The sequence below is a fragment of the Rhipicephalus microplus genome, chromosome 9, assembly GCF_043290135.1.
Source record: "Rhipicephalus microplus isolate Deutch F79 chromosome 9, USDA_Rmic, whole genome shotgun sequence".
Taxonomy (NCBI): domain Eukaryota; kingdom Metazoa; phylum Arthropoda; class Arachnida; order Ixodida; family Ixodidae; genus Rhipicephalus; species Rhipicephalus microplus.
The window spans coordinates 15552567-15565618 of NC_134708.1; the positions used below are offsets into that span (position 1 = coordinate 15552567).

At 46.2% G+C, this 13052-nt stretch overlaps 1 long non-coding RNA gene across 1 annotated transcript; it reads left to right on the forward strand.

Moving 5' to 3' along the window:
* Positions 1-3027: 3027 nt before the first annotated feature.
* Positions 3028-11790, forward strand: LOC119165599 (uncharacterized). Its single transcript, XR_005108921.2, has 2 exons — positions 3028-3091; positions 11578-11790. It is a non-coding gene; the product is annotated as an uncharacterized LOC119165599 (long non-coding RNA).
* The last annotated feature ends 1262 nt before the right edge of the window (positions 11791-13052 follow it).

A 13052-nucleotide genomic window follows, 5' to 3' on the forward strand; every position in this document is an offset into this window, starting at 1 on the left:
GATTCCCAGAGAAGGCAAGCGGGTTCGGAGGAGACAGAAGGTTAGGTGGGCAGATGAGATTAAGAAATCCGTCAGTATAAATTGGCAGCAGCAAGCACAGGACCGGGTGAAATGACGGAACATAGGAGAGGTCTTTGTTCTGCAGTGGGCGTACTCAGGCTAAAGATGAATAATTTGGAGGTGGGAGGTGGGGTGCCTACAGCACCCCTCTTCGCTACGGACCTGAACACTACAACGCATCTTCCTTTGTTCCTTAGGTTCTTACACCCCTTTGTAAGTGTGTCGCAGCGCAAAGCAGTACACCACTTTTAAAATGTTCTTGCTACATGCATATTTGCGCACATTTTACCACGTTAGCAACCACGCAGCTTCTTATCCACAGAGCGAAAAGTAAGAAAGCTGGTCCCAGTTTTGAAATGGGTAGTTCAAGTTTCCTCTTATTAGTTGTACGTCCTCATGAGGTACATTTCCACCAAGCTTTTCAAATCAGTTTTATAGCAATAACGACTATATGGACACTCTCGGCTGTGTTATGCCATAACTGTCATGTCCCATGTATGCGTTGCATGTACACACATAAATAAAACAAAGACCAATAATTCACAGCTTCCTTTGCCCCAGCTCCGACAGGAATGCTCGAGATATGAATGCCTGTGAACTCGAATACGAACGCTTGTGAACAATTGCTCGAGAGCCCGTGGTGTTATATGAATCGCCTATGGAGCGTAGTACTTCCTTCAACATACTAACAACGACATATTTTTACAGACCACTTAGCGCCGGTGGTAAACAGATCATTTAGACCTTTCAGGGTGTCCTGTACACAACCAGCGAAGGCGTGATAGGCATGCTTCAGTTGTTGTTGTCCCACTCTTTGCAAAGAGCGTGCTACAGACCATGGATGTCGGTGCGCGCACGCTTATGCCTTGACGTGGGTGGTTTCTGCGCCTTTACCTAGACTTTGTGTTGAAGTTATGGAGCGTACGAAGGTCGCTTAGCTCACTGCAGCAACGACATTTGCGAAAGGAGCCGGTTGCTCAAACACAAATAAGTAAGAAGTGTGACGGTAAGTTCGCGCTCGTCTTGTGTATGCTTGAGTCTGTTTCCTACGTCGTTCTTTGAGTTTGAGCAGCGTGCCGGTGGTGGGGGGAGGAGGTTTTTGTATAGTTTGAGCTTGACTTGCGTGCGTTCTTTCAGGGGTGAAGCTCCCCATAGCATCACCTGGTTGGTCGTCTTGTCCAATCTGCATAGCCGATATATCCATCGATTGAATGATGATAAGTGGGAAGAATCGTCCGTCCGTCCGGTGCGTACTAGAGTGTGATAGCAGCGGAAGGACAGACAGACAGACAGACAGACAGACAGACAGACAGACAGACAGACAGACAGACAGACAGACAGACAGACAGACAGACAGACAGACAGACAGACAGACAGACAGACAGACAGACAGACAGACAGACTTAGTCCAGACCAGACCAGACCAGACCAAACAGACAGACAGACAGACAGACAGACAGACAGACAGACGGACGGACGGACGAACGGACGGACGGAGGGATGGACGGACGGACGGACGAACGAATGAATGCACGGACGGATGGACACACGCTCTGATGGAAGTACAGACAGACGCACGGACGGATGGACAAAAGCGCAGACAGACAGACAGACAGACAGACAGACAGACAGACAGACAGACAGACAGACAGACAGACAGACAGACAGACAGACAGACAGACAGACAGGCAGGCAGGCAGGCAGGCAGGCAGGCAGTCGGACGGAGGAACGGATGAACGAACGGACGAACGCACGGACGCTTCCGCCCCCTCGTCACCATTTACTCGGTGGATGTGCTGTGATTCCTCCATGTGTCCTTTGTGTTTGAGCAGTACAGCACACATTCCGAGCTGCTTGACGTTCTTCTCGTGGAATTTCCATTTGTCGCTATCCTATCATTGCTTTGCCCTTGTGGTAAAACTGTATTTTTTTTTTCATTTCGATTACACCTTGTTTCTAAAATCCAGTTTATTCTAACCTATTAGGTATGCTTTATAGAAATATAGTTTAATTTGTCCGCCGCATATTCTTGTTTAGCGGTTGTTGGTCGGTCGTACCGTCTTGTGTATGTGGAGAAAGAGGGTTTTAGAAGCATTTAATGAGATGTCACGTGAATTGTTCTTCATAAAATATATGCGGCAAGTGTAGACTCTAGCACATGGAATTCCATTGAACAGTTTCTCACTGAATACCGTTGTCGGTCTAAATCATCGGAATACGTAACACCAAAGTGAGGCGTTGCCCGACGGAGAACGTGCACGCACACATACGCCGCTAAACTCAATAAGAAATGAAAATGATATTTTCCCGTTTATGTTTGGTATGTCTAAATAACTGGAGGAATGAAAATAACAAGGAAATTATCAGGAATAAGCCCTGACTGAGAATCAAGTTGAAACTCGGGAGCACAGGCGCAACTTGTGTAAATTAGAAACTTATGACGATAAGCCGAAAAGCTGCATTGTTTGTATCATGCCGGTGTAAGAAATCGCACACACTTTTACTTCTGCTGTTGGCTAGCCAATGTATATAAGCCTCAACAGGTTCCATTGATATTTTATTATTGTTCGTGGGTATTAGAGCCCTCTTTTGCAGAAAAGAAAAACGACAACGATATTGTGTCGAGCTCAAGAAAGAGGGGCAATGGTAATGTTGCAAGCGTAAAATATTCAGAAAATATATGTTATACCAAAACAATTGCTAATATGTCATTGATCTCACACATGCTGCTTCTGCGGGCCATCTGTGGGGATGATCACAATCGCAAACGCCACAATAGAGATAGGGTATACATACATATAATGAAGACAATATATGAAATATGCATCTGGAGGAAGAATAAAGAAATAAATAAAAACACTGCCTTCTTTATCAATAAAAACAGTCTGAACTGAGTGATGTGTTTATTTTCCCAGCAATGTTCATGGTGTTACATTATTAGGTCGTATTTCATTTTTTTTTCTCACAAAGAAACAGCTCCTCGAGTTCACCATATGGTGGACGCTATGGCCGGTGCAGGAGACTTGGAAGAGTAAGCAATGATACATTTATTAACCAATTATTTTGAAGCAGTTTTCTGACACCTTTTGTACATACTTTCGGAACGCGAAGGCCCCGAAAAGTTGCTCTTTCGATGTGCTTAAAGGAGCACTGACATCAAATTTACTCATGTCAAGATTTTTGCGTCAACGAGTGGCTATTAACCCCCCAGTAGCGATTCGCGACCTAAAACGCATCTGAAGTACGAATAAATATCTGCAACATTGGTCAATATATCCGCTGTCGAACGTGGTTCAAAATGGGTCGAAAGCCCGCCAAATCGTAGTGCTGTCAGCGCTACCCCGCGGCTACGCTGCTTTCACAAAAAATGGTGACGTCATGCACACTGCCATTCCGTCTGCTACGAGCGCACGTGCAGTCAGTCCAGCTGAGTCTGTGATGACGTAGACTCCATGCGTTTTCCGCCGGCTAGGTTAAGTAGCGCCAACTCAACCTTCCCTTCTCCCTTTATCCACAGCCTTAAGAAGGGACCTCGTACTGCCAGTGAAACCCAACTCGTTCGCCAACAGAGGACTCGCCCTGTAGCAGCTCGGCGCTAAGTGAAGCGAGCAAATTCGGTTGTTCTTAGGCGTACAGTCTCTCTGTCTATTGGCGCGTACGAAGTCAACCAACTGGCTGCGTTGAGGTTCATGGCTTCGAAAAGCATGAAACTCCATGCAATTTCCGCTTTTTCCGCGCCTTGACGTGTAAGTTCTCACTGTGCAGCGGTTCCCCGACATTCTGGCACGTATTGTCAAACAGTCGATGCGACACGATGAATCGCACGCACGCTTCAACAAGGCAAGGAGAGCCATTAGTGAGAGCATGGCCGGGGGACGGCTCCAAACACACTCAGATCGTCGGCGTCATTCTTACTAGCGTATCGTCACTCAGGATGGTACTAGTAGAATGTATCACACCGAACACGTAGAACTAGTGTTGATGTCACAGGGCAGTCTATTTTCAGTTTTTTCTCCTTAGCTTTTCTACGCTGTTTGACATCGAATTAAAATAACTTCCACGTGACGACTGCCATTCAAATTTGGCCAAGAAGACCTATGTGTACCAATCGATCGAATGATGGGCACATCTCGATCTTGAAAGTCGATGTCAGTGCTCCTTTAAAAAGTCAGAAAACAAATGCGCGCTGTAAGGGCTACGTCACCAGAGAAAAAGAAAGAGGAGGAGGGAGACACAGAGGTTTATTAAGGCCTAAATCAGTTGGTTACCTTACGCTCTACTCTTAAAAATAGAATTAAAAATTAGTAAATGTAGAACTTACTACTACCATACCAACTGTGCAACTATAGTCGGATACAATTTAAAAGAAGTCAGGGGAAGCTCCGCCCAGACGACCAAAGCGCGGCAGCCAATCACCTGCGCGAGTAAAGGAATAGCCCTGTTTGCACTCGCCAATGTTCTCCAAAGGCACCGGCCGTTTGGCTCATGGCGTCAGCTTGGAGTGCGCGCCCATTGTTGCGGGCTTCTGTGCATTTGCCTTTGGTTATGTAATGCCGCGGGCTTCTAATGATATACCCCAAAATAGTCGCCAGCATTTTACTGTTATCTAAATTTATCAGGGTTAATAAAAGTGGGCATTATACCTAGCGTGTCAGGATTTATAAGGGTTACTGTAACATAGCTTTCGAATTCTGTAGTCGGTGGTCATTTCCAACCTCTTCTAGCGGGTTTTCGAGCAAAAGGAGAATTTTAAGCGAGGGAAAGGATGAGAGGGCAAAAATAGCATACCCATTTTTGGCGTCACGCAGGCAAACGATGTACAGCATAGCCACGTGCAGTGTGGTATGGTAAAGGGGCGGGAAAGTGAAGCGAGTTTAAGGAAGATGAAAAGGAGAACGAGAGAGAGAGAGAAATAAAGATGCAAGGAAAGGCAGGGAGGTTAACCAGACGCACATCCGGTTTGCTACCCTGCACTGGGGAGGGGATAAAGGGGAGAAAAGAGGTTGCAGAAAGATGAGAAGGTACACACAATCACGAGCACACTCGGGGAGCACACACAGTTTACAGGCGGTCGCTCAGGTTTGTTGACTTAAGGTAAAGTAGCAGTGCTTTAGTTGCTTTCTGCGCAACTGAGGCAGATGCCCAAGGTCCTAGTATCTTCTGCACACAAAATGGTCCGGGGTCAAGTCGATTCAAAACCATCCGTAGCTGGCATCGCTGTGTGTCGTAGCAAGCGCAGCTGCACAGGACGTGTTCGATGGTCTCTTCATCTCCGCAGTAGTCACATGTAGGAGTGTCTGCCATACCAATGCGAAAAGAGTACGCCTTTGTGAATGCAACACCCAACCAAAGGCGGCATAACAGTGTCGCATCGGAGCGGGAAAGATGTGATGGTAGCTTTAGCTTGAGCGAAGGATCCAGTTCATAAAATTGACACCTTTGGAAGGTGGTAGACGACCAGAACGTGCGTGTGAGATCTCGAGCCAGCCGGTAAAGTTGTCTTGCTGCATCATTCCTTGATAGAGGAATCGGGACTACACGGGTTTCTTCATGGGCTGAACGGGCTGCATCATCGGCTAATTGATTTCCGGTAATACCGATATGTCCAGGCAGCCATTGATATATAATATCATGCCCTCGTGCTAGAGCTTCATGATGGCAATGTCTTATTTCTTCTACCAGTTGGTCATGGCTCCTCCTACGCATGGTAGACTGCAAACTCTGAAGCGCTGCCTTCGAATAACAGAATATGACCCATTTTCCTGGACGTTCTTGAACGAGATATTGTAAAGCAGCCCTTATAGCAGCAAGCTCTGATGCCGTAGATGTAGTCATATGCGACAACTTAAACTTGATTGTCATTGCTGCAGCCGGAATTACAGCGGCACCTGATGAGCTGCTGGATGAGACGGACCCATCAGTGTATATCTGCGTTCGGTCTAAGTACAACTCATGTAATAATAGCAGTGTTGCTTGCTTCAATGCTACTCTGGAGTGACTGCTTTTCTTTTTGATTCCCGGAATTTCTAGACGTACTTGCGGCTGGTCGAGGCACCACAAAGGGCATGCCGTTCTCGCAGCTGGCGTATATCCTAATGGAATGCTGTTTAGGTGCTTGGCTATGACGTCTGAAAACGTAGCACGTGGTCTTCCGGAAGGTAGAAGGGCCAAGTGGTGGTCGGAGACACGGCTAGCATGTCGAATGTGCGCTCTGAGGCAATCCACAACTATATATGTCCTGACCGGATGGTCTTTGGCAAGCATGATTGTGGCATAAGTAGAAGCGAATCGGGGCAGTCCTAGGCAGATACGCAGTGCCTGACCCTGCAAACTCTCCAATGAATGAGTATTCGATTTGCAAGTGTTAGTCAGCACCGGCAAGCTGTAGCGCAATAGACCTAGAAATAGGGCCCTGTACAGCTGTAGCACGGAGGCCACAGAAGTTCCCCATGCTTTACCGCAGAAGAATTTCATGATATGCACAATAGATAGCAGTCTCTTCTTCAAGTACGCACAATGTGGGCTCCACGAAAGACTTCTGTCGATAATTATGCCCAGGAAACGATGCGTCCGTGCATATTTGACACTCTGCCCATTGATGTAAACAGGGTATGGCGTCATTGGTTTGCGTGTAAACGCCATCAACGCGCACTTCACAGTTGATATATTTAGGCCTTGTTTTTGAAGGTAGGCTGTTGTGAGGGTTGCTGCCCGCTGTATTCGTGCACGCACCTGAGGGCGAGTAACTGCAGCACTCCAGAGGCAAATATCATCGGCGTATATGGATAGGCACACCGACTTTGGCAGAACCTTCACCAGACCAATGAGGGCCACATTGAACAATGTGGGGCTTAAAACACCTCCCTGAGGTACTCCGCAGTAGGTGTAATGTTCAGCAGTTTTACCCTCATCTGTTTGCACAAAGAAACCCCTGCCAGTTATATAGTCTTTTATCCATTGAAACATTCGTCCACCAATGCCCATTGCTGCGAGAGAAGTGAGGATGGAATCGTGAGCTACATTATCATATGCACCCTTCACGTCAAGAAAGAGTGCCACTGATATGCGCTTGCGGCTTTTTTCTTGTTGAACAAATGTCGATAAATCAATGACACAGTCAATGGAGGAGCGGCCCCGACGAAAGCCTGCCATGCAAGAAGGGTATTTGGTGTATCGTTCCAAGTACCACTCGAGACGAAATAGAACCATTCTTTCCATCACTTTTCCGAGGCAGCTTGCGAGGGCAATAGGGCGATACGCTGTCAAGTCCAATGGTGATTTTCCCGATTTCAAAAGTGGTATTAATCGACTTATTTTCCATTCTCAAGGAACACTGCCACTGAGCCAGGAGTTGTTGAAGCATGTTAAAAGTTCTTTTCTGGCTTTTTGTCCAAGGTGTCCCAACGCACTATAAGTAATACCATCAGGACCTGGCGATGACATGCGCTTAGAAGCGACTAACGCACCTTCAAGTTCTTTCATGGTGAACGGAGTGTCCATTTCTGGTAATCGCGTCTCAGGAACGATCACGGCGTCGATGCTCTCGTTCATAATATTCCCGGCAACTCTCGTGCAAAATTCTTCAGCCACCTCGAGTTCTGTTTTTCCATGATGGAGTGCCAAAGCTTTAAAAGGGTGTCGTTGTTGTGGAGAGGAGCGAAGACCACGAACTGTTCTCCAGATATATGACAGCGGTTTATGAGGGTCTAGAGATTCGCAGAATGCTTTCCAGCGTTCGCTCTCCAGTTTGTAAATGCGTCGTTGAATCTTTTTCTGGAGCCGCCTTGCTTCCCTCAGATCGTAAATTGATCTTGTGCGTCTGTATCGTCGTTCCGCACGCCTTCGTATAGCTCGTAAGTTTTCCAGTTCGATGTCAAACTGTGTTACTTTAGACGAAAATGGTAATTTGCATTTGGACGCTTGCATAGCTTCCACTATGGTATTTTCCAGGCTGCAGGCGAGGCCTTCTTGGCAAGCGTTCTCAACACGCGATGCAAACATTGACCAGTCAGTGCCAATTGCAACACCGGAAGAGAATTTTTTTATGATACCATCGATCGTCACGTAGGTGGGTATGTGATCACTCCCATGAGTCTCAATATCGCAAAACCACTTAACTTTGTGAGAGAAGCACCGTGACACCAATGTCAGGTCAAGGCAACTGCCATACGTGAGACCCCGCAGATATGTGGGGGTACCATCGTTCATGATGGAAAGGTCGTAATCGGAAGCGAATGTAACAAGGTTCCGGCCCCTGGCATTCATCCTAGTGCTCCCCCAAAGCATGTGATGGGCATTGAAGTCACCGGTGATGATCCAAGGCCCATCGGTTCTCATTAGAATGTCTTTTAATCTGTCGCAGTCAAATCGCGATGACGGAGATATATATCCACCAATAAGCGTGAACGAAACTGCATTCTTCTTCACACGAAGACACACGTACTGATTGTCGTCATTTGAACTTATCGGGTGCGAAAGATAAGTCAAGTCTGTGCGAATGTAAACAATTACTTTGCTTCGTTCTTCGCAAGCGGCTGAACAAAAAGCTTCATAGCCGGACAATCTATAAGGCGTTGATACGTTAGGTTCACATATGACAAGTATAGGGAATTGATTGGCCCGAACAAATTGGCGAAAGTCCGAGATACGGGACTTCATGCCTCTGGCGTTCCACTGAAAAATCGACGCACTTTTAACTTTAGTGTGGAAGATGAGATTTTGTTGAGCCATTGTGCTTATACGAAGTTAGCAAGAACTGGATTCAGTGCATCCAGTATTTGCAGTGAACTTTTAGCAGACGGAGATTGTATGCTGCTCAGTAGCGTGCGAATCGTGGCAATTAATGATTGCACGATTGCAGCCACTTGCCTGTCTTGGTTGGAAAGATCTCGAACCGGCACGATTGCAGTCACTTGCCTGTCTTGGTTGGAAAGATCTCAAACCGGGAGCGCGGACTGGCCGTCATGAAGCTCCTTCGGTTCGCTTGATGCTGCTTCCCCTTGAAGTGCAGGCCACTCTGTCGCAGTTAGGGTATGCTCACTGGCTTTGTCCTTTACAGCCTTTCCTACGGCATGTGGTCTGGGAGGCAAAGGAGGTGGTACTGATGAGGGATCACGCAAACGTGTCGAGGAGGTAGCGGGCGTCCTCGAAGACCGACGTCGACGTGAACGACGCCTTCTGATTTTAGCTGCGGCTTCTCGATGAGATGAGTGATCGCGCACCATCTCCTTCAAGATGGCAATTTCCTTCTGAACTCGCGGGCAGTCCTTTGATGTGGCTTCATGGGATCCATTGCAATTAGAGCATTTCTTAACAGTTGCGACGCACTTATCCGCTTCATGGTGCTCGGCGCAGCGGTGGCATACCATCGAATTCTCGCAGACGCTGCTCACATGTCCAAGTTTCATGCATTTACGGCACTGGAGAGGCTTCGGAATGAAAGGCCGCACAGCATGTCTGAAGTACCCCACCTTCACATGAGAGGGGAGTGATGTGCTCTTAAACGCAATCTTCACACAGCGAGACTTGCCTAGCCAGGTGACATCAACAATTGGAGTATCAGTTGTTGACTTGACAAGAAGTTGTAAGTCCTTATTGTAAATAGCGACATCAATGTCGTAGATCACGCCGGTTACTACATCACATCCCAAGGGAACATGAGAGCGCACCTGGTTGCCGTCCAAGTCAGTTACAGTGCGCAGAACGCCCAACGCACTTGCGTGCAAAACGTCAACAGCCAGTATATTCTTTCTGGCGTTCACTCTTATGTCCATGATCTCATTTGGCACGAGCGTTTCCAGAGACCTCGACACAGACTGTCTGTTAAGGCGTTTCATGCTGACGGTAGGAAGTGCAGGCAGAAACAGGATGGTATAAGTGTTCGATTTTGGCGCTTCACTTACAGTTTGAATAGTTGAGGATGAGGATGTCCTCATGTTCCTTCTCTTCGCCTTGCGGCTCAGCACAGGTTGAAAACCGTCATCTGAGAAGTCCTCACAGCTGAGATAGTAAGCATGAGTATCCTCACTGTCGCTGTCGCTCGCTTGTCCCATCCGCTTCCTGGAGGCGGTCGCCGCTGACGCCGCTGGTGCCGGCAGGCGCCCGGGGTGGTCAAGAATAGCAAGGACATGTATGGTACCAAAACCATGTCTAGCATAGCTGTGTATAGTGTAGTATAGTAAGGGGGGTGGCAAAGGAAAGTTAGGGTGAGGAGGATATCAATGAGAATGGAATAATGTAAAACATAACGACTAAGTGGTTCTGAGAGAGAAAGGAAGAGAAAAGTGAGCCCCGTAACGGTCTGCTTCAGGGAGCGACACCTGAACAGTAGCTCACAAGGGATGGGGGTGAGGAGGGATTAAAAGAATAGGAATAAAGGTGTAGAGAGAGAGAGAAACAGTATGCTAGAGAGCGAGCGCGACGACAAATCGAGGGGATAGGAGAGATAGGAAACATGGAAACACGTAACATTACGTAGCCGTATGTAGTATAGTACAGCAAGTTCTCGGGCAGAAAAGTAAGAGCGAGAGGAATGTTGTGAATGTTAGGTGAAGAGAAAAGATGAGGAAAGGGTGAAGCATAGCACAGCCGTGTATAATACGGCGTAAGAATTGGGTGTGAAAAGGAACTGAGTTAAATGAGGACGCATCTAGATGGAAAAGTCTGATGAGGAAAACGTTTGAGGGTAAGGGAAGAAAGAAGGAAGGAGAGGGTAAATGATGCATAGCCATGTGTACTATAGTATAACAAGGGCTGGGAAGAGTGAGGGTAAGAATGTGGGAAGAGTCTGGCACAGCATATACATGTGTAGTACTGTGTATTAAGGGGGAAAGGAAGAGATGTTGAGGACGATGAAAAGGTAGAAGGTAATGAGGACGGCGAGTGTAGGACATAGCATAGCTGTACATAAAGGAAAAAAATATAACTGCGCTGAAGACCAGACAGCAGAAACGAAGCAGACAGGATGTTTCTACTGCCTCGTCATTAGCAAAATTATATTCTTTTCAATTATGTCTTACGAAGTAGTCCCCCAACATACGCTGCTCGAGCTCATAGCTGTACATTATAGGAAGGCGTGGGAAATCAACGCGATGGATAGGAGGGGACACGTGATAAGGGTAATATGTAGAATATCCATTCACAGTGTAGCACAATATATCACTGTATACCATGGCTAAGAACTGACGGGAACAGGGGCTTTGGAATGCCATTTTGTAGGATATCAAGAGTTAACCTGGGTGAATGATTCACAAGATAAGTTAAAGGTTACAAACATCATATAGTTTTAGTTTATTTTGAGAAAGCGTAAACATACTCAGCAAGTGATACTTGTACAGCTGTGTCGCTAGAGAACATGACTTGGTTTCACTTATCAGAAGCTCATGATTCAACCCACAGGGGAGACTGCACTCGTCGTTTCATGTTGTCTTACCCGAAGTGTGGATATATGTAACAGGCAATATTGCATATCAATAACAGGCTTCAAAAAAACGCATTTATTCTTTTCGTATCTTTTAGCCTTGCAGGGGACCACGAGATTGGATTACCTGTGGTCCAAGCTGCGTTTGTGAACAATTACTCCAGCCGTACTATGGTTACTACGAAAGTTCATATCGCTGGTCTTGTTGGAGTTGCGGGAACCCGCCTGCCTGGGAATCGGCTTACAGAATGTAAGCGAAACCTTGGGGCCAGAAAAATTATGGCTCGTCGTAATAAAGGCGTTCTGGTGAATCACTGTGTGGTTTCTCTACGACACTAGCAAGCTTTAGCATCTTTGTCCGAATAACCACCCACTAGAGTACGTTCTCCTTTTTGTTTGTTTACTGATCAAAGCTATTCTTGGAAATCACTGAGGAGCTCTACACATACACGAAACCAGCCGAGATACCGGACCGCGATAGTTACACATCGAAACGGTGCCAAATGTGCCATTCGAAGGGAAAACTTGCCTTAGCTCGTGCCTCGCGCCAACATTTCGATGTCGCTGCAGTAGTGGGCATTTCTCTTCACTACAGATATATGGTATATTCAAATGGCGTTAACTGAAACGGAAACGTTAGGTGCCTTTTGTTTTTGTTTCATCTCTCTCCACTGCCCCCTGTTTCCACCATCTTCACTGTCGCAGCTCTTATGGGACTGTATGTCGTCACTGCAGCCCGCTGATTGAGGTGAGTGGGGGATCCTGCGTTAAATTATTTTGATAACACCTTAAGCCGAATTGTTGGTATTTTTGAAAGGGATGCATAATAGATCCATCCCACTCGGTTTACATCTTGCGAGGTAGACTTCATGAAGTCTACCTCACAAGATGTAGTTTGGTTACCAAAGCAGTTCCGCATGCTGATTTGGTAACCAAACTACATTCTATGGGCATTGAATGCGATATCACTCGTTGGATAGAATGTTATTTGTCCTCAAGAAAACAGTATGTTGCCGTTAATGATTGTATTTTCGATACATTGAATGTTTACTCGGGAGTACCAAAAGGTTCATTACTTGGCCCTTTAATGTTCTTTGTTCATAATAAATGATATTTATTTGTCTGTTCATATGCATGTGAAGATCCGACTGTTTGCCGACGACTGTGTGTATGCTAATGTGACTCACCATTCTGACCAAGTTTGACTCAGTGATACGTTGCACTCAATTTGTATATGGTGTGAAACATATAGATTGAAGCTTAATACTTCGAAGACATTTAGCAACAAAAAAACACTAGAATTTTCTATGCTAATATTGGTGCTTACATTGAAAAAGAAACAATCAAATAAAGTATATAGGTCTTACAGTTACAAACAGCCTAACTTGAGACACACACATGGAAAACATTTGCAGCAACGCGCCAAAAAAGCTTTCATTTTTGAAACGAAAATTGCGTCGTACTTCCAGAGCGCAAAACTTCACCTTTGAAGTTTATATACACTACATACCCGCGTTTTTACAGTGTGTAAGTTCTTCGTGACAAGGCTAAAGTCAAAAAACTAGCTCATCTC